Source organism: Gambusia affinis, linkage group LG20 (genome assembly GCF_019740435.1).
Source record: "Gambusia affinis linkage group LG20, SWU_Gaff_1.0, whole genome shotgun sequence".
NCBI classification, from domain to species: Eukaryota; Metazoa; Chordata; class Actinopteri; order Cyprinodontiformes; family Poeciliidae; genus Gambusia; species Gambusia affinis.
This window is the reverse complement of record NC_057887.1, coordinates 19,053,987-19,079,893: the sequence shown is the minus strand read 5'-3', so window position 1 is coordinate 19,079,893 and position 25,907 is coordinate 19,053,987. Positions and strand designations below refer to the sequence as shown.

At 37.3% G+C, this 25,907-nt stretch overlaps 1 long non-coding RNA gene across 1 annotated transcript; it reads right to left on the bottom strand.

The window, feature by feature from the left end:
* Positions 1-3,977: 3,977 nt before the first annotated feature.
* LOC122823071 lies at positions 3,978-25,693 on the bottom strand. The gene is made up of 5 exons (XR_006369277.1): positions 25,625-25,693; positions 17,286-17,458; positions 16,002-16,069; positions 15,783-15,864; positions 3,978-4,137 (listed from the first exon to the last, which is right to left on the bottom strand). It is a non-coding gene; the product is annotated as an uncharacterized LOC122823071 (long non-coding RNA).
* Positions 25,694-25,907: the final 214 nt, after the last annotated feature.

The following is a 25,907-nucleotide window of genomic DNA, read 5'->3' as shown; positions in this document are numbered from 1 at the left end:
AGAGGCGCTTCCATAGTGGACACACCCCAGGGAACGCTGAGATCCAGAGATGGAAAGAGAGAGGAGGAGGAGGAGGAGGAGAGAAGAAGCACCACCCTGATGTCTCTCCCACAGTCAGCACACACAAGCGCACACAAACCAAACACCGGGGTTTTATAATTTACAGGCGAGCTCCAGCACCATACTTCAATTTGATACTTCCATGGGCAGCACTAGATAAATGCCTTATTTTACAGTTCAGAAGGGAGTAAGGCTTTAGGCTCAAAGCCAGTCAGGCTTTTATGGGAAGTTCCTGGGCATGAGGTAAAAACAATGCCACAGTAGAAACTGCAGCAGGTACCAAAACAAGTTATGAATAAGGCTTTATAATTAAAACCATTTTAACATTGATAAAAGAAAAAAAAAATACATCTGAAACTGGTGCAAAGATTTTCCTAACTCTTTCCTGACCATTTCAGTTGGAATAACTCATATGCTTGCATGCAAATGGCAGATTTATTTATTCACAAATTAAAGGTGCTAGCAGTGATTGCTACATGAATATGGCCCCTCGTTCTGCAGCCACTCAACCCACCACATATCAATGCTTTTTTCAGAGAAACAGAAGCACAGATCTAAAATACATACAAATGGTAAAGATGCTAAATATAAAGAAATATGCAGCTGAAACCAAATATTTAAATGTACCATAGAAGTTTAACAGTTTTTCTCACCATCTTACATTAAATCAAACTAAACTTTTCCTGTGGTCACATCAAACTTTGTTGTCTCTCTTGTTGCATGGTGAGAGAAAAAACTAATTACTTTCTTTTTTGTGTGTCATTGGAAAGTCAAAGGAACTCAGGCAAGCTATCTGGAAGAGAATTGCAGACCTTCAGAAGTGTGGTTCATCCTTTGGTACAGAAAGAAATATTTTGGTGTGAAATGAGAGTATCAACATTGGAACAAAATCAAAAAACTGAATAGAGTGTCAATATCTACAGAAAAATGTGTCTTATACCAACATTTGCTTAAATGCCATTTGCAGAGGAGTGGCCTTGGTTACCCCAAAAGCAACATAAAAATCCAGATTACAGTTTATAAATACAAGTACCTTAGATTCTGGAGACATGGTATGAGCTTTGAACTAAAAGCAAAGTGTTTGGCTTTAAGCATTTTTTTTCTTCTCTTTTCTGTAGCATTGCTAAAGAAAACAAAGTCAGTCTTTTGGACTGCCCACCACAAAACTCTGGCTGCAGTCACATAGAAAATTTATGGGCAGAGCTGAAACGTCTTGTGCTGACAAGAGAGTCTACAAACCTGAGAAAGTTACAGCAGCTGGGTCTGTCATGAGAAATGGAAATAATTTAGAGCAAACCTTTGTGAGAAGCTGATGGAAACATACTCAAAACATTTGACCTGAAGTCATACAGACAAGACAGACTTCATGTTACCTGAATTAGGTCTTAAATAACTCGGAGAAAGGTGGGCAGTTAATATCAAATAAAATCTTATCCAACAGATTCTAACATTGTTGGTTTGACTTTTCTTAACTTGTAAAATGGAAGAATTGTCTCACTAGCACTTAGCGTTCAATTGCTCTGAATATTTAACTTTTCTACAAATTCACATTTCAATATAATTTCTGTCTATGACTAATGATAATGAATCAGTGGCTTAGAACACAGTTTGAGCTCAGGGACTGACCAAAGAGAGCAACAAGTTTCTTTTGACTTGCAAAACCTGAATCAAGTAAGTGGACACCCATAAGAGAACAGTAAAAGGTTGGGTAGCATAATATCCATTCATTATTTTTTTTATTACCCACACATATTTCTAGGTTGGTGGTATGGTGCAGCTAGTAGTTATTTATGGCATAAATGCAAGCAGAAGGCAGTGTTTTGTATTTCCATGTGTAAGAAAGTATGACAAATCTTTCTGGTCTGGATAACTGTTATAAAATTAAGGTAAATCAAAAGAATAATTTTTTCTTCTATCGGTAATATTTTTTACTTTTTGCAGCACTTTACTGTTAGATCACACAATGTCTGTGACATTGTAGGTTTTAGGAAGACCAGTGGTGACATGCTGTCTCTTACCTCAATTTCTCATGTAAATCATTGGTTTCTGTGCAAATGACTTTCCAATGCCAACAGTGGCTGTTTAATGGTATGTCAAAAGCATTTGAGAAAAACTGCTATGGCAGTTTTAAGATTAGAGTTCTTTTAAAAAAAAGCATATTGACCTTATCGTCCATCTCCTCTCTGACTATCAGTTAGCTTCATCCTCCAGGACCAATCCTAAGACTCCCAGAGAATAATCTATTCAAGGTTTACAGAGTCCCACATCACAAATTCAGAGTAACTGGTCTTTGTAAATTGCTGGTAGACTGAGTATGCAAGCAGTTGTTTTCTTGTGTCTCTGTATAATTTTTTTTAACCATTTTTCTTGCTAGGAAGTTGAGATAAAATTTCTTTTTTTCAAGGGAGACCTGTTCAAGAGTGTCACCGGTGTGTTTTGTATACAGCAATAACTAAAAAGTACAGACAATTAAAACATAACATTTGCTTATGTACTCAGAAAATAAAAATACCAAAAATAGAATGTTGGATTAAGAGTTAATAAAATAATTTAAAAGGGTTTGAGTGTAGCATTTTAACAGCTTTTAAGAAGAATTTAAAATTCATTGATGGGAATAAAGTGCTGTAATTTTAATTACTTTTCCAAATTACTCCAGAAACAAATTGTAGATGATCTTTGTATAAAAAAGCTGGGGGTTTTTAAAGCAACTTCTGAGCAGATATTGGACAAATTGAGAAGAAGCTGATGTGATGAGTGGGTATTTTGTCCTCACCAGACTGGAGACATGACACGAAGCAAAGATGAAGGTTGCTTACCCAGGGCAGCCATATAAATGAATACAAGCCAGTGTTGTTGCCTCTTTTGTTTTAGTGAAGGCCACGAAAGCAGGGCATAAAGTTACAGTGTTATTTTAATCTATTTGGCATCTATCCTGCCTCTTACTCAATGACTGGGGAGGGTAGGGGACAGCCTGACTCTGTAAGGATTCAGCAGATTTAGAAAATAGTTTTGGGGAATAATGTGCTGACTGTTTTGGGGTATTTTTACAGCAGAGATCTAAAATGTTTGTAATTTTATTAAAAAAAAAAATAATCTTAACTACATTTCATTAGATGCAGTTGGAATCAACTGAACTTAAGGCAATCAGTTTACACCAAATCATTTTGGGATGAAAATTATTTTTATTGGAACTTAAATAAAATTTCAGTTCCAGTTTCCTTAATTAGCCATTAAGAAAATAATGGCTAATCGTGTAACATTCCTATTTTAAACCAATATATTTTTAAATAACCATTGACATGAAATACTCATCACAATCTCTTCAGTTCCCTAATAGCTTCACTCTGATATCACAGTCTTTTGATTTCACCTCTAAATCTAAGAGAAGTAAATAATCATTGAAGCATGGTTGATAAAATATCAATGACACACTTAAATACAACTAGCCTATAAAAATATTTGTGATTTTAAACTAAATTCAGCCTGGTTCATAAAGCAGAGAAATTTAGAGTTTGATAGAAGATTATGTTTCTTTTTGCTTTAGGTTAGGTAAGAATGTGGTATTATTAAGCAAATCCATCTTTTTCTTCCACAAGCATTTTCTATACATCCACAAAAACCCACAGGCCTTTACACAAATCCCCAACGTCATCATCCTTTTTGAAAATGAAATGCCTGTGGCCCGAAGCGAAATTTAAAAAATGTAGATAAATTTAAACTTACATTTTCCAAATTACACCACAATTATGCAATCGTAAATGCAGTTCTCTCAGAACAAGGATTTGCATATACCCTAGGGTCAGTTTCTCAATTGATTTTCATAAATAACTTCAAATGACTAGCACTTTTGAAGCAATATGACATGTTCATGCTTATTCATGTTTCCTCACAGATCATATTTTCATTAGGGGCTTTGCTAATGTGCATGAAAAGTCTTGCTGCATTGTTTACTGCTTCAGGACTATAAAGGTAATGTCCCGGTCTGATGATTTCTTTGAACTTGACAGGCTGTCGACAATCATTCCCTCCCAGGAATTTTTTGCAGCTCAGTTTACCCCTCCGAAGCACTTGAAGATTCTAAGGGAAGAAAAATATTCAAAGCATTGAAATATTAGCTTCAATTGTGTGGCACTTTGTGTTGTCTTTCTCCTTTTGAAGAGTGAAAGAAAAGTTTCCTTGAGTTTTGCTCTGGAGGGTATAGATCATTCACAAACAATGAGCTATGAAGACAATAGAAATGTTGACATTTGGCATACGAATACATTTTAATGTCTTTTGTATTATTATTGGGCTGCACAGTGGGGTAGCTGTTAACAATGCTGCCTTACAACAAAACGGATCCCAGCCTGGGAGTTTTGTGTAGTTTGCATGTTCTCCCTGTGTGTGGGGGGGTTCTCTCAGGGTACTTTGGATCCCAACCAAAGACCAAAAACATGACTGTTAGGTTAAATGATTCTCCAAAGTTGTCCTTAGTTGTGAGTGTCTGAGTGTGTGGGGGTGTGTCTCCTATGTATCCTCACATGATATCTTGAAGTTCATGGCTGTAATGAGACTAAATGTGAAAAAGTTAAAGAGGAATAAAAATGTTTGCAAAGCACTGTAACCTGTGTTACTCATCCAGTATTTTTGCAGTGGTTCGACTTGGCTTGATAATACAACCAGTGACCTGGTCAGGTGGCTTTAATGCTCCTCATTCCCTAGTAAGGAGTGAGCAATACACTACCACTGTCTGGAGGGAGCCATTAAGGTCACTAGCTTTGATAAATGTCCACCGGCGTCTGTAAAAGTTCATCTTGTTGCTATTCCACTTATCCCAGTCCTGGAGGGTTGTCAGTAGAGGGAGATATCATTTCATCTGTTCCAATCCCCTGGGTGTCTCCTCGCACAGGAATATTTATGGCTTCATGAACTGTTGGTCAGAAACAGGCAAGGGCACAGAAAGTGCTAGGGCCAAAGCACCAATTCCACACACACACCTCCTGCTCCACCTTATTTTTAGTTCTGAATCAGTGTTTCCCCCTTTCACTCCTTCCTGTCTACACCAAAACATCCTGTAATATAAAGCATAGCAGCCTCTGCAGGTACTAACACCGCTGGCAAAGTGTCAAAAAGGCAACAACATAATCTCTCACTAAAAAGCTTACTGTAATTTTCTGAACGTGAGCTTTGGAGATTTTTTTAACCTTCCTAACCATCCTGCTCACTGTGCTAGTCTGTCCTTATCCAGCCTTGACCACAGTTTCAGGTCTTTTTAATTCTTTTAATGGCTGTAGATCTCAAATGGGTTTTGGAAACTTGCTTTTTCCTTATTGCCATTTCCTAACTTGTACAGATCTACACCCATTATTGACCTTAACTAACAGGTGCATTTGTCTTCATTTTACCCATAGTTGTTTTTGGTTTTTGTTTTGTAATCCAAGACTTCCTGGTATTTTAAAGAGCTTATATTGTTTTACAAGATTATGAGGAATATGGGAAGGGAAACACCCAGAGATTCAGACATCCTCTTCCATAAGCAACAGTGGGCATGATGTCATTTTTTTACTAATGCATCCTTTTTAAATAATGATGCTCTTGCCAATGTTTGCCAGCATCGTTTCAAGGTGTTTTGCTTCTGTTCTGGGGTTGATATGCATGTTTTACACCAAATCATGTTTGTCTCTGGGACACAGAACCTTCTGATCGCTGCACATTCTCAAATATTTTGGTGCAATCAGACTGTGACAAAATTATATCATATAGAAACAGATTTACATAGAGATCTAGATAGTAATGTACATATATCACTATCAGTGATATGGTAAAATGTTAATTTATTGAAATGAAAATAGTAAATTAGTTAGCTTCTGTAAATCTTGTGGCAGCCCTTTCAGCACCAGCCCCTTTGGAATAATGGCATCAGTGGGGTTCCTTTGCGAATTCAACTCACTTTGGAGGCTATTTCTATCACTCTATAGATTATTAAAGTTTGTATAATATCACAAAATTACCCTCATTTTCCGTTGCTGATGTGTGTTGGAGCTCCACAGGGGAGTCACCGTTTAACAAGACAGATCTGTGCAACGTGTGGATGCATAACCCCGTGAACATCAGGGAGAGAATGCCTCCCTCCCACTGTGCTAAATACAGAATCTGAGTACCAGAAAATAATATATGCTGAGTATTAGCCGGGAGCTAAATGTTAAGGGTTTGCAAACACTCCTTTATTTGAAAGAGAGAAAAAGGTTTGCTTTGGACCTGTCTTATAGTCACTTTCTGGTGTGTGTGCAGGCAAAAAAGAAAAGAAAACTATTTCCAATAAATCTCTCAAATAAGATGGTGCTCATATTTTAAGTAAAGGTTTGGTAGGAAGTTCTGCACTTCTTCTCTTTCAATTAATGTAATTGGAAAGATCATTTTTCTCCAAAGATGAACACCAGAATCAGAGTTTATGCAGAGCAGAGACAGTGTTAACCTCAGGCTATGAGAATAATTAGTAGGTCCAACATTGCTTTGGTCTTCCATTTCTGGTGTTTCTCTGTCAGCTGTGAAAATGTGTTCATTTGAGCAGTGTAGCACCCTTTTCCCAGGTGCTCTCTTTAGAGGGCCTTTCATTTCACTTTTTTAATTTCTGTACTTTTTCCTCATGGCATGAAACTGCCCTTCCCTCCTTGGCCTTCAACACTGAGTTAGATGAGAGTTAATCTAGAGAATCCAGACTGCAACTTGCTCATCCACTTTCAAATCCCTGCTCTTATGGGATCAATCCACTCGCAAATACACTGCGGGTCCCGCTCGCTTGGAGGTCTCCATTTACAAGTCAGATGGGTTACCTGTCAGAACAGACTCTAGAAGTAAGCGCTTGAAAGCCCTTGTTAGGCAATATGTCTTGTTCTCAAGAGGATTCCTAGTCTCCCCACTAAATGCTAACATTGACAGAAAGGGAGATAAATTGTCTTGTTACAACATCTTTTACTTTGTGACATTGTATCAGGAGTGAATGAGTGGTATCATTTTCTGTGGGTAGTTTTTGAAAGTGAGTTGTTTCATAAAGAGTGCTTTGAATGGTCTGTATGACTAGTAATGAGACTAGTAAACTAGTAGAAGTATTGAAAACAAATCTGAACCCAAAAATCATAATCAAGACTGAAAGCTTGCTTGAAAGAAATGCTATCCATAAAAAAGTAAGCTTTTCCTTGAATCTGTCTGTGTAAAGTTACAGCTCGATATAACAGTGACTCACTAATGGGCTGCTAGAATTTTTTAACTCGGCACAGATACTTGGAATAATGCAATAATTATGCTTCGGGGAAGACATTTTTCAAATGAGTATTTAAAACTTGAAGACGGATACTTTTAAATTAACAATTTTCCTTACTGATGATCTGTGAAGCTCTGCACAAATCTAAGAGAACCTTTAGACATGAATACGTGTTGTTTGGGTTTGCTTTGGTTCAGGCAGGGGGGGCCGACGGGCACCAGTGAGTTGTGGGACTTGTTTGGAAACCCATGAAAGAACACCCACACACTCACACCTTGGGGCAATTTAGATTCACTAATTAACCTAACATGCATGTTTTTTGTAAAAAAAAAAAAAAAAAACTGCACACGAGAGGAAACATGAGTGCTCAGGGAGAACATGTTAGAGCTGAAACAGCAGTTAGTGGATGCAAATCAACAAGATACAAAGGGCTGTCCAGGGTGCTGATCCTGGAAGCCAAACAACAGCAAAACTCTCACAGCAAGAAAACTCCTACAGACTTTCAACAGTTGAACTATTTGTTCCCACATTCTTTCACATTCCACACCAAATTATAGATGTATCTCATTGGGACTTATGTAACAGACCAAAGTAGTGTACAGATCTGAAGTAAAAAGAAAAGGATACAACACTTGGTTTTCACACAGTTTACAAGTCAGAATGTGTAAAGAATGCCTTGCATTTTTTTCCCAGTCATTAAGTCTTTACTTTATGGATCTACCTTTGCTGCAATTATCTGTAAGTCAGTTATAGTGTGTCTCGACCAGCTTTGTGGAATATAAAGACTGAAATCGAACAAGGATGTTCAAGTCTTGGTTGGGTCTCTAGGATGGCTTTAGCTCTGACATGTTCTAACATGTCAATATCCATTGAAACAAACTATTACACTGCAGCTCTGGCTGTATATTTAGGGTCACTGCCATGAAGGATGATGACCTCCACCTCAGTCTCAAGTATTTTCCAGCCTTTGTCAGGCTTACTTCCAGGATTGTTCTGAATTCAGTGCCATCTATCTAGCTATGAAATGACCAGGCTGATCTGACTACTTTGTGTTGGTCTGTCACACAAACTCCCACTAAAATACATTGAGGTTTGTCAATGTAATGTGAAAATATCAAAAGGTTTTCAGGTTACTACACATTTCCCCATTTGGCAGGAACCGCAACGCTTTTTTAACTTCTACTGAACACAAATGACAAAATTTATTGTTACTTCGAGATATTAAACAACCTCAGTAATGAGATAACATACAACCCCAAGTACTGTGTTACCTAATTAGGTCTAATTATGTTCGATTTTAATGATGCATGAATGCTTTGCTGTAGTGATTAAAATACTTGGATCAACATGCCACCATAATAAGAACGTAGCTAAAGGGAATCCACATTTTTTTAGGAATGCACCTTTGAAGGTTTTTCTTAAGCTGTTTTATCACTAAGGTTCAGCAGACAGACAATCTTAAAGCTGCAGCAGTAATTAAATCATCAGAGGGAATGTAGAAGGCCATATTTATTGCATTTTGCTAAGCCGACTATGTCAGAGACTTATAAACAGAATCACCTGTGATCAGATGCTGTTGCTTAAAGCTGTTTGTCCAACTTTTCTGATTCTCGTAAAAACAACTCTTTACTTATTTTATAGCAGAGGAGTGTTGCTTTGTAGAGAATGACAGCAAAACTCGAAGTAAAGGGTTTCATACTGTTGTGCCGTACTCAAAAATGGCACCTTTTGTTTGAAGTGGTATATTTCAGATGGTACAAAGTTGGCACAGCTAAAAAATATATATGTTCCAGAGTTAGCATTACATCCTTTATTGGGTGTTTTTTCTGGACTTACATTACTCCCTTTCTAAACATAAAAAGGTATTTCAATTATTTTGTTTTACTTTGATAACCTTTTTTCAATCAAACACCTTAATATGTGCATCAGGAGTTTCTGTAACAAAAAATAAAATGGATGACATTGGATTTTTTTTATATAGTATTCAGAATATGACTTGTTTTTTACTCTTTAAATTAGACATGATTAATCCACAATACAGGATAGTATTCACCATATGTTCACACATTTCTATCTTCCTGTGAGAATTAATGGGAAAGACTAACCTTTATATTTTATGCAAACCCTTTCTAAATAATGCAGGACATATTGCATGGCTAGAGTGTGTTTCTCTTATTGTGTGAGTACCTAATTAGTGTTTTTAATATATACAGATTTACCCCCTACAACTATTGTTACATACTGTGAACATCAGGTGAAAACATGAGTATCGTTAGGTAATAGACGAGTCCTGTTTAAAAAAACTAATGTCATGTGTCAAGGAATCGTTCCCATTTATTAAGATGGGAACAATTTTAAAGTATGATTGTATGAGATATATCGACAACAAAGCATGAGTTTATTAGCTCTTGTCAGGGTGAAATAGCATTTTATATTTATAATTAAAATGTTTAAATTCTTCGATTCACTCAGTGGCTGTTTAGAAAACCTTCAAAATCAAAACCGTTGTGGCTTTTTGTCATGGTAATTTACTGTTGTGAAATGCCAAAAGGTAAAGAAACTATTTGGATTAACTAAACAACAAATGTTTCCTTAATATCAGAAAAATAAAAAAGGGAGGAGAATGAAGAAACTTTGAAATTGTGCTACTTGTGGAAGACAGAAGCTAAGACAGCAGTAGAAGATGGCTTGCCAATGAAGCACTTCTTGCATGAAATATCAGTAGATTCCGGTCAATAAGCAACAAAAAAGTATTTGCCTTCCTACAGATTTTGTTATGGTTTTCATCTTTTCCCTAGTTAATATTTTAGATAAAAGAAAATGTAATATCTAAGGTAGGATGATTTTTTTTTTCCAAATTATGTTTTTTATTTTTCATGCAAAAAACCTATTCTGTAATAAAAATTGGTTATTTAAACCATGGTGGCAACAACTGCTATCAAGCGTAAACTGCCAGTTAGTCATTTAAATCTTGTGGAGGAGTTTTGGCCTACTCTTCTTTGCAGGGTTGTTTTAATTAAGCTACGATGGAAGTTAGCCTATTAAATTCGTGTGCAAATTTTCACAAACCACTCAACACTTTCATGTAGATAAAGAAAAAAAATATTGCCCAACAATTCTCACACTGTATTTACAGCGTGAGAATTGTTGGGCAATACTTTTTTTTTTATCTACAATTAATTGGAGGCACAAGTGACATGTTTGGGAGTATTTTATTCAGCACTGGTTTGTATTGGATCAGCTGGGAAAAACATCTGATATAACTGCATAGATGAGACCCACTGTCTGTAGAGAGCACAGGTAAGGTTTAAGTTTTTTGACATTTACCGAAAGATTTTATCATTTACAAGCATATGTTTTAGTAAGAGTTCAAAATGAGCACCAGGACGGGAAAGAAACCATCTCTTGAATTTACAGAAAATGGTCAGAAAAAGATAAAATATTAAGTGAACAGCAGTTATGGAGACAAAAATGCCTTGTACATGTCAGAGGCTTCCGCGTTAAAACTGACAAAGTTGAAGATTCTGTCAGAAATTAAATGCCTTAACCTTGCCTGGAGACAAGAAGTTGGATCCTAGACAGGATGTCTTTTCTTGAATAGAATTTTGCCAATATGTGCAAGAATCATATGTGTGCACTTATTGGCCCCAACACAATGCTTACAGCTACAGTCACAAAATTGTATCAGGAGGATTTGCTGAAATGATTGTCTAAGCCAGTTTGATATTGTAGTGCAAGTTCTTTTAACTATTTCAAATCTCTCAATGCTGTCATTTGGAATCTGTTCTTTGTTCCATCAGACTACTATTACTTGGCTGGTAATGATGAAAGGCAACAGTAGCTCACACAGCTTTACAACCAGGAAAAACCTTATATGATAGTTGTGCACATCAAACTTGAAGGAGAAGAGCTAGAGCAGACTGGGTGCAACTCTTTTTATCAAGGAACAGGAGACTAAGATAACAATTCACACAAGATCAGCACAATAAAACATTACAGATTGGAACATTTTGGCTGGTCCAATGAGTGTTAATTTCAGAAGCAACACTCCGATGGCATGGTTAGAATCCATGGATGGGTCCTTCCTGTGTTGTATTAGTTGCAACAGTTTACACTGCTGATGTTGACAGAAATGGAGTTGTAGACACAGTTTTGGCAAATTAACACCAAAGCCTAGATAAATATTAAGGTTAGTATAATTCCTTTAACATACACTGCTCCAGAATAAGTTATGAGTTCAGCGTATATTGTATGAGATAGATTTTGCCTGGTTCAAACATTCATGATATGACTTTCTGCTCAACATAGCTGGCTAAGCATTTAATCTTCCTTTCGTATCCAGTCCTGAGGCCAGGGAGTGACTGTGTTCAGCTCACTAAACAAATAGTTCTATAAAGGAAGCTACACAGCAAGGAAATCTGATTTCTATTTCTGGCTTCCAGCCCACACTCCCACACACTCTTTGTGACCAATGTTTTTTGTTTTTTTTGGGGGGGTTTTTTTTGCCTTTTTCCCTGTTAATACGCTACAATGTTCCATTGCAAAACTATGCAGTATATGACGGGTTGTAGTGCAATTTACATCAACGTTCTCATAATAACACCAATCTACTGAAGTACTCAAATACATTTACATTCCATTTACAGTTGGTCAACTGGGGTTTTTATCCACACTGGTTTAAACTTAGAGTGGGAGACCCTGAAAAATTCAAAATAGTCTGTTCACAGATGTCAGACATCATACCGAGAGAGTGAAAAAGAGCTGCTTTAATCTTGTCAAAACATGAAAACATTTGATGCACTGCTAGACAATATCTCTGGAAGGTCATTGGAGTTTTTCCAATTTTAAGAACCAATTAGAACCACTGCACAACCTTCAACATTTGAACACTTCAGACAGATAAATTCTCTTCTCACTTCATGACACACACACAAAGAATCTGTCCTTTTAATCACTCTGCTTATGCCTCTGCGTGGTGAAGCTGTGCAACGCCGCTGCTGAAGGTCTGCATGTTTGTTGATTCATAGTGACATTTCGCACATAAAATCTGCAACCTGGTTCACAGTGTGGCTCAGGGGATGCCTAGCCCCGGTGTGCGTCACCTGTCCGCCCACATTAGAACCTGTCACATCATTCAAGCACTGCAATACTGCACACTGGGAATAATAAGGACAGATATGTATTTGTGCCTACATGTTGCTGTGTGGGAGTTGGTCTTGGTTACAACTACATAATCATCATTAAGAAAAGTGGAGTTTCACGGAAACTTAATGAGAGGAATAGTCAATAAATGGTGAATTGTTTTTTACCAGGAAAGACTGCCAAGATGTGAACTAATCAAGTGAAGTGCTCTCAAACCAGGTACATGCTCTGAATCATATGAAATTTGAGAACATGCTGTACAAATGGGTGAAATGCAATTACCAGTGTCTGAGACAAATCTTATTTGCCTGAACAAATGTTTTCCGAGGGATTTGTAAGAAAATCAAATGGCATATGCAACAGAATTTTGTAGATCATTTCTGGTGATGTGAACCAAATAAAGAACCTAGAGCCACGTTCACCCAGACACATGAAAATATTCATACACCAGTGCACAGATGGTTAGGCACCTTGGAGGTAAATGCCTTGCCCACAGACATACCAACATGTGGCAGAGGATGAAACGCTAATCAAAACCACAACTTTTTGATTGCAAAACGACAACCCTTTCCATTACCCTCACACCTAAACACATTAACCCCATTAAACCCTCAATCAGGTTGTTACACCGTTGACATACATTCCCTAGGTACTTTATAAACACCTGTTTAATTGCTTATTGACATAAATGACAAATCAGCTAATTACATAGTGGGAAATCTATGCATATATGCGTCTAGATACGATGAAGACAACTTGGTGTTCAAACTGCACATCAGAATTAGGAAGAAAGGGGATTAAAGTGACCAAATGTGGCATTATTGTTGGTGCCAGATGGGCTTTGTTATTTCAGAAATTGGTGATCTTCTGGGATTCTGATCATAATCATCTTCTGGGCTGACTAAGAATGGTCACCAAATAGGAAATATTGACTTACAAGCAGCTATGTTGACAAAAAGTGTTGTTGATGTCAGAGGTCAAAGCAGAGTAGAAAGACTGCTTAACAATATAATTGCAAATACTTTCTAATGTCTAACCAGGTATGCACAATATTATTTTTCAGTTTAAAAATATCAAACATTGAAGCTAGCGGGCTGTAGCAGCAGAGGAGTGCCGCTCCACATGAGAGAACAGGAACTGAAAGTTACTATTCAGACCTGGACAAAAACACATTTAAAAACATCTGGTCTGGTGAGTATCTGCTTAGAAATTGTAGGATTAAAATTTGGAACAAGCATTATGAAAACGCTTCTCCACCCTGAATTGTATCAGCAGTTCAAGCTGGTGGTGGTGGTGTAATGTGTAAGATGGGCTTTGGTTCAGTTTGGGGCACTTAGTACCAGTTCAGCATAATTCAAACACCAAAACCCACCTGGATATTGTTGCTGCTCATCTCTTTCCTTTTATGATCACAGCCTACTCATCTTTTTAAGGCTACTTCTGACAAAATACTGCACCACATCACAAAAACTAAAAATATCGAACTGGATTCTTTAACATGACATTAGTTCATTGTGGTTCAAAGGCCTCCACCTTTGCAGTTTGTTGGAACGAGAGAGTTACATTATGGATGTGCAGCTGAAAAAACGTTATCTCTATGGTCCAGACTCGACATGAAAGCCTTGAACAGGATCCAGAATACATTCCTGAAACAGTAAGGAAGAATCTATAAAATGGCTGCATTGAGTCTGCACCCAGGATGTATTGTTTTGAGACTGTCTTTGGAGAATCAGAGATTTCAACATATATATACATGGGTTGTCTTTTTAAATTTATTAATCACATGTATGTCTGTATGTCTTTCTTTAGACTGCAGAATCTTGCAGAAATAGCTAAAATGCCAGTGTCCTTGTATTGTTATTTAAATATGTTTTGTAAGACAAATTATATATTCATGCTTTCCTGACTGACTCAGCTTTATAATATAAGGTCTAGGAATCGAGTGAGTCGAATTCAGTGCTGCGATTCGTGACTATACATGCTGTGATACTCAACTTTTCTTGATGGGGACAAATTTGACATAAAATGAACACAAACACAGAGAGCCATGCAACATATGAGTCACTCAGCAGTTACAGTACATCGGAAAGTGCGCATTAAACATGGTTCACTAAAGAAATATTTAAACAGTGGATGGGGAAGAATCACGCAATTATGAGAATAATTCAATGTGAAAGCCTAATTTGTGGTGCTTCAGGGAATTCATCATGGTAAACACAGTATAATTCAGCATTAAAGTTAATTTAATCAAATTCTATTTGATTTCCATAAAGCCATTTTAGAAGAAGGATCATGTTAGGGTATTTTACAAAGGAGGTTTAACTGAACATGAACTGTATGCAACATGATTTGTTATAATAGAATACATCCGTCCACTTTCTGAACTCACTTACCACTTAATCTTGTTAGCCCTATGGAACCTAGTTGTGTTCCTTATTTTATCTCTCCTCATTCAAGTAATTCAAGTTGAATTTTTTGTTCAATGGTGACCTTTAACACCTCACTAAGGGAATTGGTGTTTAGTTTATGGCACTTTTCAAAATAAATGTCACACCGTTACTCAATATGTTATACATTTCTGGTGCCTAAAATGGGCTTGCCTAAGTCAAAGCTTTGTAAAACTAGTGTCATGTATGAAAAATGATGGATACATTTGAAATTCATGCCAAAAAAACTAATTTATATATATATACAAATTGTAACTCCCATCTTCATGTACCCAGAACCAGAAGAATGCTGATTTTTTATTTATTTATTTTCTTAATCAGACCCATGTCTGACAGACGTATGAATAATTCTGGGCCAGCTCTATGTTACTAAGAAGATATAATCATTTTAAATCAGCAAGGGATTATTTCCTATTGGAAGATTACTCTTCTGACCTTTTTCATTAGTTTTAGAGTTCCACTCAATCAGAGAGAAAACAACAAAACTGGAATTGCTTGAAAAATTTACCTCCTGTGAATATTATAAACATTTTACAAGCAATGGCACTGAGTATTTAATGATCACTGAATAACAAAGTGAGGTCATGATTTATTTCTCACCCATTTCATATACATGACCCTCCACTATTACAAAATAACAGAATATGTCATTATATTTGATGAGGAGTCATAAGCAGCGGATTTGATTCTCATTAGTTTCCATGTGATTAAATGTATAATGTTCTCCCTATCCTAAACTGACAACATTGTTTTCATACAAGATTTTAAAAGTTTTGCAGTAACTTGCTGCACATTCATCTTGAATTGACCCCATTCAAGATGAAGTTGAACAACTGTGTTTTGCTAAATACAGAGAAGTTTTATGTAAAAAGCAATATAGTTTAAGGAATTACCTTTTCTGTTTACTCCTCTTTGGCTTATAAAGATCAGACCAGTTTGAAGTGGAGGCAGGGGCTGGTCACATCGTGTCAAATTCTGAGAATATTTGGATAAAAAAGAGAACAAGTGAGCCTTCGAAGCAAATTTACAGTCACTGATGAAAACAAGTGTGTGAAGCCTATAAAAATGGATTATTTCATTGACTACAAAGTGGTGTTACTGCACAAACACACCTGAGATCAATTAGCCTGTGCTTCCTCTGCAGAGTAAAGTGGTGCTGGTGCAAGAGGCAAACTACACCCTGGATAGATCATCAGTCCATCAAAGAGCAAAAGAGACACACAGGAGAAACAACCATGCGCACACAACTTAGATTTACAGTCACGTTTTTGTACAGTTTTAGTACCCTGAGAAAACCTGCAGAAACACAGGCAGAACACAATCTCCATGAGAAAGGACCCTGATTTGGGCTTCAATATCCCTAAATAAAACTTGTCAGAAGACATGAGTAGTAACTACAGTCTCTGTTTCAGGGTCTGGTGTTGTTTTGAATTTTGGAGTTGTCCTGGGTTTCTATTTTTGATTATTAGCCATTTATGTTTTGCCTTAGTTATTCCTTGTTTTCTATTTCCTTGCGTTGATTAGAACACGCTTTATTTTTTTAGACAATTAAATTCGGCCTATCTTTTTTTGTTCCTTGTGTGTAGTTATTTAACTAAGCACAAGCTACGTAGCTCAGGGGTGTCAAACTGCAGTCCTCAAGGGCCGCTGTCCTGCAACTTTTAGATATGCCTCCGCTGCACCACACCTGAATGGAATAATTAGGTCATTAGCAAGGCTTTGGAGAACTGATCTACACAAGGAGGAGGTAATTAAGCTATTTCATTCCAGTGTTTTGTACCTGTGGCACATCTAAAAACTGCAGGACACCGGCCCTTGAGGACTGGAGCTTGACACCCCTGGTCTATTAGCTTTAGGTTTACGTCCTCGAAGTTTAACAACACTGACTATACAGCCAGAAGGATGGTGGAGCAGATTACGTAGATCAAAACATTTTTTCTAAAATGTGGTTCAACCTCTGGGGGATGGATAAAAATCATGCCACACTTCTCAGATTTTTAATTGTAAAGTTTATTAAAAAGCAGGAATCATTTGGTTTTTATTTCAAAATGTTTCACCTTAGGCTGGGATAGCCTATAAAGTGCCCAAAACACAAACTGAAGTTTTTGTTTGTAATGTGACAAAATAAGGAAAAGTTCAAAGGGTATTTTTGCAAGATACTATCTATAAGACTTGCTGACGAGACAACTGAGCTCATTAAATAAGAAAAAAGATGATATTCCCTTCCATATGATGCAATATAGTCAAAGCATACTACATGATGGTGATGGCAAGAAAAACATTATGAAGGGAATCTGTTGGAAGCTGGCACGATGGGAAAGAAACTCACAGCATGATAATAGCACTTCAGCTGTCAAACTGTCACATTCAGCATTACTGACACATGGCCCACCTACCTTCCTCTGTTTCTCTCTGATAGGTGGAATGACAGGCAGCAAGCTAATTTGCTCAGCGCTCTGTATCCGAAGAGTCTGGAATTGCTGGGAACTGTCCAGCCGGGCAAGGTTTTAAAAAAAGATACAAATCCGAACAGCAGAACATCTCAAATCAGTCAGCCTCTCTGATGTCTCTGGGAATCACAACCATAAATACAGCATGAAAATAAGTATTGAACTTGTCAGAAATTTTCCCACTAAATATATTTCTAATGGGGGTATTGACGTGAAGTTCTTACCAGATGCCATTATCCACCCCGATATTCCACACATACAAAAAAAAAAAATCATCACATCTCAGTCCAGGAGTAAGGATAGGTGTAAAAAGTGAAATAAAAGTCAGGCATGATGGTGATTACTTCTTCCAGAGGCCTCTTCTATAAACTCTGAAGATTAGCACTTTAGTTTTCAATTGGATTCAAAGCAGGTGATTGATTGGGCCAGTCTATCCACTATACTTTATTTTCTCTAATATTGTGTATTGTGTGTATTTAGGATATTGTCTTACATAAAAATTCACCTTCATTCCCCAGTAAATTCCTTTGGTCATCCTTTAGTTAAATTTGCTCCTGCAATTATAGTCACTAGAAATAAAAACAGCCCCACGCCTCAATGTTTCCACTTCAAAACATCACTGTTAGCCGTTTCGGTTGATTTGTAGTGTAATTTCTCTTTCAAACATAGTCTGTTCAATGACATCCAAAGAGCTCATCAATTTTTGGGACCTCTGGCCAGAGTATATTTATTTGCCAAGTACTGCATTGGTTTGTCCACATGTCCTACAATAATCCTAAGGTTCTTGGACAACTGGTCTATTTTTTTGTTTATTTATTTTTTAAAGAGATCACCAAGGGATTGTTCTTATTTTATTGTCACCATAGCTGAAATATGTTTTGGATTGTGCACAAAACAAAGCTGTCACTGTAATTAAACACACATACAAGACCATAACAGTCAAAACACACATATGTACCCCAACAAAAACACATCTTGCATCTTCCTGCATAAATTCCAAACGTGATAAGAATAAACCTTTTAAAATCAACCAATATAATAACTTCCACTGATAGAAATCAGGAGTGGTTTTAATGCAGTAATGTTGCTTCTGGGTGAGGCTCTCCTTGTGCTCTTTTACTCCCCATAGTACCTATACATAACCAAATACACACCCTTTCCACATGCATACCAATCAGCAAATTAAGAAAAATACATTTTTATCCTACAATCTTGTGCTTTCCAGATAGAGTGCATATGACCCGATTATATTGTGAGGTTTTCATGTTTATCTGAACAAGCGTCTGTTGTTGGTGACTTTTTAAGCAGACCTGTGAAGGTAGTGTTCCAGTAATCAATTTGATTAAAACTCACTGGATGGATGGGTTTCTAAAGATTTTTTTGGGACATTTATCCTTTAATCCTAAAAATGTTCATGTGATAGGAGGCTGATTTTGTAATCGGGTTCAGGTGTCTCTGAAGGTTTAGGTCCAAGTCCATCTTTAAACAGAGATTTTAGGCATGATCAGTATTTTCTAGCTGTAATAACTAAAGGTGTGTGCTACAGATGGAAAAACATTTTCATATTCATATTGTGTTTGAAATATCTCTATCCAATATAAACTGTCTGGTGTATTTTGATTTAAAATTTGGAATTCAGTTTGAGTGCCAACCTCCCCGACCCACATTTTCAGGGCAGGAAACCATTTCAAGCATAAAAAAAAAAACACCACTGGTGTTAGAGTTTGTTTCTTACTGGAGTAGTTCAACCTTTTTTTTTGACTTTCTTTGACTTTTTTTTTACTTTTTTTGACCAATTTTTATGCCTGCTTGTATTTACAAAGTGTGAAGAAATAGATTCCTAACCCAAATGAGCAAAAGGTCAAGTACAACTTGGACATGTAGCTAGTTTATCACAGGGCAACTTATTTCTTCCATATGTTTGAAAAATATTCCTGGTTTTTATTCGATTTAATCTTATACCGAGTGGATCAAATTGTTGTCTTTTCTTTGTATGTGTGGCTGGCTTGTGTTGTCATAAATACAGTATATGGTGTGACTTTCATGCCAAAAGTCCCATTAGAAACATATTTGCTGATATAACCATTGACATGTTCAATTCTTATTTCAATATGTTGGAATTTTTTGCTTTTAAAATGCATTAGGACCATGGGACCTTCACTTCAAACTTTCTTCTAGTGGATTATCCTCAAAGAACTGTCACCGATGGGGGGTTTTCTCTAACAGAAATGAATAAACAACCTCCAGCAGTGACTTCACACATAAGAATTCAAAGCTGGCATGTCAAGTAGACCTGCTTCTACTTAAAGGGGAAGGCATGCTTGTCTTCACTACTTACTGGCATCAAAATTAGAAGGGTCTTTTTTCTGATCCCCTAATCCTGGGAATCATCTCTTGTAGCAGCAACATGCAAGCAACCAACTGGTGTGTCTGTTACATGAGAAAAACATCAGTACTTTCATCTGAAATCCTGACTCATAATGTTCACCTTGAGACGAGTGAGAGCGCAACAAAGATTTGGTTAACCTGATGTTGAGGCTAAACACACACTGCCTGGGTTGTAATCTGCAGCATGTCGTGAAGGACAAGCATCCTGTTTTCTGTATAATCAAGGAATATGACGAATTTTTTTTCTTTTTGTTAGATGGTGGTTATATGTGCATTCAGACCGGAGGGTAGGGGAGAATGCACATATAGAAATGCGTGTGCAGCGTAAGAAACAGAGACAGACACCACTTTTACTTACCAAGGCTCTGTGCTTTTTGTTTTCCAGGAATGTGTGGATAAAAACAGCACTTCAATGATAACCTTGAAGCATCGAGCAGCACCACATTCAGACTATGTGAGAACCCAGAAGGGCTGCAAACAAATCATTGGACCTGCAGGCTGCGTGTGAAATTACCTCCCTTTCTGCCTCTTTATTTCCATGAGTAACCCCTTTATGGTTTATGTTGACAGAATATTAAGGAGGCTGGCGGGGGAGGATGGAAGGAGCGTGTATGCATCACTCCATCTCCAAGTCAAAATTTATTTCCTCTCTCAGTAGGCCACTGCCTTCATGAATGAGATCCAAGTGAGCAAATTCGCACTTATCTTTCTGCTGGGACTCCATGTTATCGCTGTACATGTACAGATGATGATTTCTCCTGTCATCTAAACTAGAATCTCTCCACCCTGGACATGGTTTCCTCTATCATGGCTATCAGTGTAAAAACACACCCTTCCCCCCTTTTTAATACTGTGCCAATACAGCTGCGTGTCCTTTAGGGTCAAATTAAATTTTCCAGATAGCACAGTGAATCCCAGCAAACAGCAAATACTGTCTGATAAAATATATATATTTATCAGCATTCAACAAATATCACGACAGCAAATCGAGCTGCAAAACAACACGAGCTGCCTCGTCATCAAAAATTCCATCAAACATTCATATGTTTTTCATTACAAAGGAAAAGAACATGGGCTAAAATATAATCAAAGAGAAAAGCTGAGAAGACAGCTGGTGCACAAAACGGACAAGCGGTGTTTGCCTAATTTCAAATAATGTGATCCAAATAAAGCAGCTGCTGACATTTATGTCACAGACTCAGTTGTGAAGCTACAATGCTGGTGAAAATAATCACAGGTCTGAAATGGTTCTGGATATGCTTCTGATGCTTTGATGCAGCCTCTGATTTAATCACTCTTCTTCTTCTGACCACCACCAGCAGGCAAGGCAGATGAACTGTGTTACCCAAGGACACGACGACTGAGCTGGACAGAGCTGGGAGCTCAAACTGGCAAACCACTCAACTCCTTCCACCATCTCTCCCAGAAAATGACTTCAAATGTACAGTTTTATTTGACACTACAAAGTAAAATGAAAATATGCGTTGTTTTGTAATGGTAGTTCTAGCATTAATGAGGTTCTGGAAAAATCTGTCTTACTGCTGCCAATGCCTATTACAAATGTTTGTTTTGTTTTTTTGAGTTTTTTTTTCATTTTCTGGTGTTATGCAGTGAACGTTTGTGCTCATACACAGCGTACATTACTGCTCACTCAATAAGAGGTCAGGGATTGACAGCATACAGGGCCTGATCTTTCTTTCTAAGAAAAACATAAAAAGAGTGCCTGCACATGTAAAAAAGCAATAGAAAGTTGTTCAAATGACAGATGAATAAATTTATAAAATAGGTCCTTCAGCAGGCCTCTGAAGGATCTAGTTGCCCTAGGCAACTACCAATTTGCCCCATGTATAAAAATATACTGGGGATATAGTTGCAGGGATGTTCAAAGTAGGGTTATATACTAGTGAAATTTAAGCTTGGGATACATTCAACATCCCAAGCTTTAAACTTCTGATAAGTACCACATAAACACACATTTAAGCAAGGCAATCTACCTCTAGTGAGATGGTATAATGTGCATTGTATATTTATTAGTTCTCAAATGGAGAAGGCTCAGCAGACAGAAAATAACATTAGAACAATGCAACCTATTTAAGTACAAGGAGTCTCATGTTACACTGAATTGTCTGTCTGGTGCATGTTTGGTTTATAAGCATTTGTTCTTCACTCTGTCAAGTGACCAGAGGTGGGAAAACAAGCCTGAACTTGCACTCAAGGATATTAATATTACTTGTGAAAATGAAAGAAAATGTGTGGTGAAGTAAAACTCTTAAAGGTTCATCTCTGTTGGCAAGCTGGGCAAGGATTTCAGACAGGATGGAGGAGCTGATTAGATCCACAGGTCAGGTGGGAAAATCCGTTGACAGGACAGTTATTAACAGAGGATAGAGAGAGGAAGTGTAGACGACACAAAAATCATGTAAAAAAACAGAAGGTGCTCTGGTCAGATGGGTCTAAGACTGAACAATTTGGCTGTTTTGGAAATCAATAAAATCTATTAAGCAAGGAGAATTATTTTTGCTTATCACCACTCCATGCGACGCGTAAAGGTTCAACAGAGTCCAAGCTCCTGAAAAAATAATCACAAAATCACAGTTCTTTCCCTTCCCTTGCTTATTTCATGTGTGCCCTCCTGCACACATATAGACAAAGCAAATAAAACGGCATCAATGTAGAGAAATCATATAAGTCAATTTTACATATAGTTAAAAACTACCACCCCTTAAAACATTCTGCCTTCTTTGAAATGTGGTGATAACACCGTGCTGTGGGGAGGGTTTTCTTCTGGCAAGCTGGTCAGAGTTGATGGCAAGAAGGGTAAAACTGAATGCAGAGAAATCCAAAAGATCCTCTCTGATCAATTTGACTGAGCTTGGGCTGTTTTGCAAAATAATTAGGCAAAAATTTAGCCTTCAAACAGAAAACTACTCAGACTTCAATACACACACTGGCCACACGGTCCACAAATACACAGTACTTTTACATTGGTCCATCACAAAAAAATCCAAAGAAAATAGACTGATGTTCCTACTTACTTAATTTTCTATAGTTTTACAGACTTAGGTCTGCAAAGCTACAATAAGACCTTGTCTTTTCTAAACAGTTGTTTAAGAGTCAAAAATCTGAAAATTTCCCCTCTCAGTGCTCACAGCATCAAACTCCAGGACTTTATCTGGCGAGTCTCCGATATTCTTTGCGTGAGCCGTCATTCCCAGGTCAGGTAGTTGACCCCGGGTTTCAACGCACCTCACTGCTCCACCACTCCAGCTCTCCCTGAGGTGTCTCTTGTCTTTGATTCACGCTCTTATCTTCATGGTGCATACAGTGAGGCGGACCGCACGGACACGGGTCGCAGGACCAATCGCACGTACTGATCTCGGTGAATTATTGAAATTGCCGAGAGCAAGAGGAGCACACAACCTTTACGTGTTTCGTGACAGGAATGGTGGGTCAGGCAGCAGTGACTTCAGATGAGGCAGTCATTTAGACTGGACAAAAATGTAATTTGTTCTCATGTATCTGATTTTATTGTAATGGCTGAAATAGTGATTTGGTAATGACCTGGTGTCCATCTTACACTCTCTGCAGCTCAGATTAATGAAATCACAATGAGCGCAGGGCTCATGTGCCCTAAATGAATCACGCAGATCCTTTTCATCCACCATTATGGTGATAAAGAGCATGTATTTGTGGAGGCGTTGACACAAGGCAGCAGAAAAAAAGACATGCTACAGTGAGGGTGTCTGAATTTCACAAATACGAGAGCTAAAGGTAACAGGGTGGAAATCAATTACATGCTTGGTTCACCTAATTGATATCCACCTGGGCATGAACATAGATAACACCCACAGCAATATTCACACAGTGAAACATGTTTTCATGGCACCTAAACAAATTTCACTAAATACACAAAATGCCACTATCTCCAGTGAAGGCAAACTGTTAATTAGAGTACATTTTGAATTAAAATGTATTCTGCTTTACTGTGAAGCCCATCTAAACACAAGGGCTTTTAAAATTGCTTATCAATTCCTTTACATTTTGTCACTTTACAGCTATAAACTTCAGTCAATTTCAATTAGATTTTATACCGGCAGTCTTGTTTAAAAGCAGAGGAGAGGATATATCAAGAGGAGCAGACAATGCGCCTATTGTAACAGTGGAAAAGCTGCAAAAATCCAGGCCTCAGGTGAAGGTATGTGTATTTTCACGGTAGAATGGTTCCTTCTGTAGTTTTTTTCCAAAATGTTTTCTAACCTCTGAGGAATCAAACACAGCTTTACTTATGCTGAAGTTAAATGACACACAAGTGAGCTCTATCTTCAAATTAGGTATCGGAAAGCAAACAGAGGCTCTGTATTTTATATGGTGGAATCAAACCATTTTCAAACACAATACAAACAAAACACTGTCAGAGTTCTTGGTTGTGAGAAAATGTGAAAAGTTTTAAGAGCTATGAAAACTTAAACAAGTAAATTTAACTGATTTGCACGTGTTAGATAGTTTTCTGAGGACCTTAATTCTCTTTTGAGTTGTAGTATCAAAGAAAACAATTCGGTCAAACAACGTTTTCCCAAATTCGTTTGATGTTACACAGATTTTACAATAAATCTTTTTAAGTCTGCTGTATTTTGAGTATTGTCCGACCTTAATCTAACCCACACAAAACTCACTTTTTACTGCAGATGTTATCAGTTCACACAAGTGGAATTGAAGTTTGCAGCCAAGGCTTTCCTTATCTTCTCTTGTCTCTTTGCAAGCACCATGTAATTATGTCTGACTGTTATCATGCAAATGTTCAAGTGCCATTACAACAACTGTGTGATCCGTCTGTGACCTTGAACATTTCAATTAGCTAATTTCCTCTTACCTCTGGGTAATAATGCACACAGGTGTAGTTATTTTGCAGCTTTGCACTCCTTATACCAGTCAGGTTATTTATAGGATAAAAGGAGGGAGCATTTTCTAAAATTATGCTTTACTAACAAATGTCCAGGCTCTCAGTCTGTCCTAAATACTCACATCTCTTCTCTTTCTCTGGAGTTTTCTGTGCTTTTTAATATGCAGAGCCAATTATATTCGTAAGATTAAGGTAAAAGGGCTATTTTCTTGTTTTTCTCACAAGTAACATTTAGCTTCAAAAGAAAAAGCACTTGCCTATTTTTAAATTACATATGTGTTTAAACCTCATAAAAAGGAGGACTGGTTCTTTCTCTGCTATAAAGCAAAAAGCTTGATATGTACAGTGCCATAGATGTGTTTCTTCATTTGCTGATTTTTGTCACACATGTTTGAAATTGCAAAACAGATCCAAAGCAACCATCATGACAACCCATCATGTTCTGGTAGAAATAGACAGACATTGTTTTACTTTCCGTAAGCAAACAACACTTTTAATTTTTTCAGTTTAGAGTTTCAGTCTCTAAATGAAACATTGGATTTTAGATGCACTTGTACATATATGTCTTGTAAAGTAAGCATTTTTCCACCACATCTTACTACTACAGGTGCGAGGGACAGCCATTTTGAAATGCAAAGTGTGCCATACAAGTCATAACTGTGGATAGTTGGCGCTGCCTTCACTTTCCAAGTGGGAAATTTGAATTTGGAGGGCGTCTCAGTTGATTATTTTATTTTATTTTATTAATTTTTTTTACTGGGAAGTTGGGATTTCCCTGTTCCAAGTATAACTGGATCACAGCAAGAGTTGGGGACTAGCCATTAGCCAAAACAAAAGGATCATGGCACATTGCTGCCCTTCACAGGAATACCAAAATTACACCTGAAGCATGAGAACAATCTATCACAGGTGAACTCAAAGCATCTAAAGTAAACATTATGTGATCATCAGTTCATTTAAAATGTCCTTCTGTTCATGTCTCCTTGAATAAACTCACCTTTGTCCTTTTGTACAGATCCTAAATCCAGAGCAGGTCAATGGGAGGGGCCGGCCAAGCACTTCCTGGTTGAATAGATTCATGAATCTAGCAATCCTATAAACCTACTGCTACCTTTGTTGATTCCTGTACTACAGCAATACCTCTAAATAATTCAAAAAACAAAATAAAGATTTTGAAGAGGCCTAGTAAAAATCCAGCATTTGAATTTAAATTTTATTGAGATGATGTGGCAGTACTTTAAATGGGCCAAAACTCTCTATGTATTTCTAATTATCCACTT